Source organism: Pinus tabuliformis, chromosome 5_1 (genome assembly GCF_031772625.1).
Source record: "Pinus tabuliformis cultivar Carrire ecotype Pingquan chromosome 5_1, CPIR1, whole genome shotgun sequence".
Classification (NCBI taxonomy): domain Eukaryota; kingdom Viridiplantae; phylum Streptophyta; class Pinopsida; order Pinales; family Pinaceae; genus Pinus; species Pinus tabuliformis.
Window position 1 is genome coordinate 80,090,700 of NC_142305.1, and position 5,052 is coordinate 80,095,751.

The window sequence follows — 5,052 nt, forward strand, 5'->3', positions numbered from 1 at the left end:
TTCAGGCACCCTTGCAATCTCCTTCCATTGCCAGGACGATGATGGGGACGGCAGGAGGCGGCGGTGATCATTCTGAAACTCCCATATAATAATATGACCAAATTGCTGCAAATAAAGTCGCTGATATTCATCAGCTGTATTTACGTTAATTTGTTCCGGGTCAAAGGGCAACTGTAGTGCTGCGACTAATAGTAGGCGTGCACCGCAGGTGAGCAGCTTAGTCCATAACACAATAGTGCCCGCTTCAAGTACCTGTTGTGGGAAGGGTGCAAGAAGAATGGGCAACTTACTGTTTTCTCCACCAGCGTTCGATGGGATTGTGAAACCAACAATGCCGAAAGGTCTTCCCTGGTCTTGCCCCACGAAGTAGAATGAACCATTGCAGTAAACCATATTGCGAAGTCTTGTGTCAATTACACCTATGTTGGTGCCAAGGATTCCGGCTGTCCTCCATCTTCTTCGACTCGAATCGTAGATTTCCACATACGTGGTAACGTTTCCACCAGGGCCCCATCCGAACGCCACTACCTTGTAAGACGCTGATGGCTCAACACTGTTGTTAATGACGTCATGCTCGTCCACCACGATGCATCGATCCATGAAGGTAGTTATCCTTGACATTCTGGGAAGTCTGACAGAGGTTAGTGTATAAGGATTGCACACGTTAACCGTTACGGTTCCATATTCATCATCGTCGTAGTCAGTGATAAAGAAGTCTAGCAGCAAAAGTCCCGCTACCGAACCCCTGCAAAAGACATGCCCACTAATTTGATGCCCTGGTGAACGTAGAGTCCTCGTAATGAAAGAGAGGGAGAAGTAAGGTTTCCAGGAGCGTGCGTAGAAGCAGTAAGCGATACTAGGGTTCTCCCTGGGGTTTTGACCGCACAGAACAAGCAATGGTCCCTTGTTAACAGGCGTCCCACCCCATATTCTAGTTATGAAGTAGTTGGATGAAAATATGGTCTTCCAGTGCTCGTAGAAAATGCTATATTTCTGCACGTATTCTATCGGCAGCCACGCCAAGGTTTCCATTTGCAAACCCTCAGGGAATGCATTCACCATCTCAGCAACTGCAACAAACAATTGGCTGTCATTCACCTCTTCCATTTTAATGCTTTTCAACTCTGTACAGACAAAGAAATGTTTTATAATAATAACTACAGAGAACCGTTAACCGTTCGATCAGTTAACCGTTGCATCTTCACAGAAGCAACACATTAATATATATTTGCTCTGTAAACCAATACAATATAAACTCTGTAAACCAATACAAATTAAACTAGGGCTTAACACCGATGACCAAAGGGCTGAGTTCAATTAATTGCTTGGCTATGTTTTAAATAAATTTTTTATAACCTTCTCATAAAAAATACCTAGTTTGGATTTCCAAACTCTTTTAAAACCTTGCGTGGAATCTCCATTTTGATAGTCTCAATGTCCATGAGATTTAATATTTACACCATATAATATAATTTCATCTATTATAAAATTATATTTTCATTTGGCGTCGGCCAGATATACCAGAAGGACAAACTAATCAGACCCGGGCAGATTGACCAGAAAGAGAAACTAATCAGACCCTAACTATGAGAGCTTTAAGGAAAATTGATCATAACCTTCTAAAGAAGTTCTTTAACAACAAGACCTCCACTACTTAAGGTAGCCCTCGTGGCTATATAATTTCACCCAAATATTCATAGGTAAGTAAATTGTTGAAAATTATCATTCATTATTTTCTTATATTTATATACATATAATTATGTATAAATATCTTAGGAGATGATTATTTTAAATAATTTCACTTATTCAATATTTTTTATTTAAAAATTTAAAATATAATATGGCTAAATACATGGTTGTTTGACAAATATCTACGAGAAATCTTAATATTGGTTTGATATGGGGCTTAAGGGTCAATATGTATATAGTTAACCGTCACTTTAACATTTTATTAATAATGAAAATGAATAAATTTAATTGGAAATTGTGAAAATAATATTAATAAATCTTATTATTATTATTATTATTATATATATAGTCACTTAATAAATAGATTTAATAGAAAATTTGAAGATATTATTAAGAACTTATTCGGCATCGAGTTCCTCAAACTTTGTAGTTCCGAGGACCTAATCATTTGTAATGGTATTAATAAATGACTTATCTTCGATAAGATGACCTGTTACCTGTTTCCATGGGTTGGGTAGCAACGTCGTGGATTATGCATTCTCTAACATCCATTTCCTCAACCATATTAAAAACCTTGAGTTTGTTAACGGGTACGAGCTTGACTCTAACCATAGACCTTTGTCTTTATCCCTCAATCTGGCTATGTATACCACCCACATGCAGGAGAACAGTGAAAGAAAAAGTCATATTCACTTCAATAAAAGTAATGTCGATCTTTTCTTAAGGGATCTGGAAAGGAAGTTAGGCTCCCTGACTTATAATAGCAACATTGATAAAATATATTACCATTTTACTACTACCCTTTCCACCACCATTAGAAAATTATCTAATAAGACTTTGTATAAGAAAAATAATAGAACTTCCAATCCTTGGTGTGACAAAGACAATAAAATTATCACGAAAGCAATCAGAGATGCCCCTAATGAAAGCATTAAGCTCCAGAATATAAGTATATACAAAACTCTCATTAAGAAGAAGAAGGGGACTTGTATTAATAAGAGACAAGAGCATCTTCTCCTCCTTTCTAAAGTTGTGCCCATAAAGTTTTGGCAGAATGTGCTTGTTCGTAAAACTAAAGATAATCATTCTATCCCCCTAGAAAATTGGGATAACTATCTTAAGAAGTTATATGACTCTCTAGACACCATGTGAACTATCTTAAACACTCCTATTAATGATTATATTTTATCTCTAGAAGAGGTTGAGTTTGGAATTAATAAGCTCGCTAATGGGAAAGCCAAAGATATTGAAGGTTACCAAGGTGAGATCTTTAAAATGGGAAAAGATATCCTCATTCCTCATCTCCACAAGCTTATTAATTTTCCTGTAAAGCATGGCTTCCCTAAGCTTTTGACACAAAGCCTTATTGTGCCTATCTTCAAAAATGGGGACAAAAGTGTTCCCTCTAACTACAAGACCATTATGATTAGCCACATCCTAGCCAAGCTTTATGGGCTCATTCTATAAAAAAGCTTAGCCTTTGGCTTAAGAACTAGGGTAAAATAGCTAAAGGGCAAGCTAGTTTTAGGAGACATCACTTGACCATCGACCACCTTCTCACCCTTAGGATCATTGCAGAGGAATGCCACAATAGTAAAACTGATCTCTTTTGTTGTTTTACGAACTTTAGAAAAGATTTCGACACTGTCCCTTGAGATAAGCTCTAGGAGAGGCTTGAAGAGATCATGGTTCCTCCTGAACTGAGGGTTGTTGTGATCCACCTCTATGAGATTATCATTCCCAAGCCTAAGACCAATGAAGGGTGGTCTAAAGATTTTAAATGTAATATCAAGGTTAAGTAAGGTTGTCCCCTTTCCCCTACCCTTTTTTGTATTTACATCGATAAACTAGTCTAGAAACTACGGGCTACAAAGGCACCGAGCTCGTTGGTATTATCATTACTCTTCTCCTTTATGCTGATGATATCGTTCATCTTACAAGGAGCCATGATGACCTAGACAAGCAGCTTTAGACTCTTCATGTCTACTGCTCCAAGATGGGTTTGACAGTTAATACCGACAAGACTAAAGTCATGATCATTAAATCGAAAAAGATCACCCATGGTAGTTTCATCTATGATAACCATTGCCTTGAGAAGGTTTCTTCTTATAAACATTTGGTTATGACTTTCCTCATCAGCTCAACTGGAATTATAATATCAAGAAAATAATTATTGGAGGTTGGAAAGCTTATTGTAAGCTTGAAAACAATTGTAAGTTAGTCGATCTTTACATTTGGAGTAAAAAAAGGTTCCTCTTTGAGACTCTCATCACCCATGTTACCTTATACGAATGTGAAGTTTGCGGGTGCAGTATATCTAGGGCGTCATGGAGAAAGAATGAGATGATCCAAAAGCAATTCATAACCTATAAACTCAAGATCAAGGGAAATACTCCCTATCATATCCTCTTGATCGAAGTTGGATTGTCCCCCATTGAAAGTGTGGCTATGTTTAGATATCTAATGTATGAGAATAAGCTTCACAATATGGAATCTAAGAGGCTCCCAAAAATTGCTTCTAACTTTAGTCAAAAACTCCACCTGTGCCTCACGTTTGGGTGGCATCAGGATGATTAGTCTTGGCTACACCTTTGGGGGATTAAGGAGGAGATCATCACGGGAAGCAAGAACAATATCAAAGATACTATTACCTCTACTTTTAAGGATAAGCTCTGGGATGCTAAGGAGCTGGAGGATAAAGGGAAGCTAAGGTACGATAAGGACATGATAAACCCCACCCTCGATAACCATGATTATCTCTCTCCGTTGACTAGCACTAAGAAAAAAATGAACATCGCTAGGATTAAAACTAACTCTCATGAGCTTCAAAGTGAGATTGGGCAGTGGTCTACTCCGAAGACTCCCTAGGACGATAGAATTTGTCAGATATGTGATACTAAGAAGGTGGAAGATAAAAAGCACTTCAATTTAGACTGCCCGGCTCTTGCCCACATTCGCTCTCAATTCCCTATCATCAGCCACACCTCCAATATTCTTGAATTATTAAGCAAGCCCAACTATAGTGATCTTGGAATGCTTCTTTCCCTGCTCTTTGATCACAAAAACAAGATTTTGAAGAATAACAATTACACTCTCTTTTCTTGAGGTCTGATAGACCACATTGGTCTTAGTGGATGTTAATCATCATCATCATCATATATATATATATATATATATATATATATATATATATATATATATATATATGAATTAATTTAATTAAATTAGTAAATATTTGATTAATAATATAGCTATATAAATTACAAATGGTTGATAAATATGGATAGACATCAAAACACTTAAAGTTTTTTTTAATGAAAAAAATGAACTAAATTATGATTTTATTTAAATTATTATTATTAA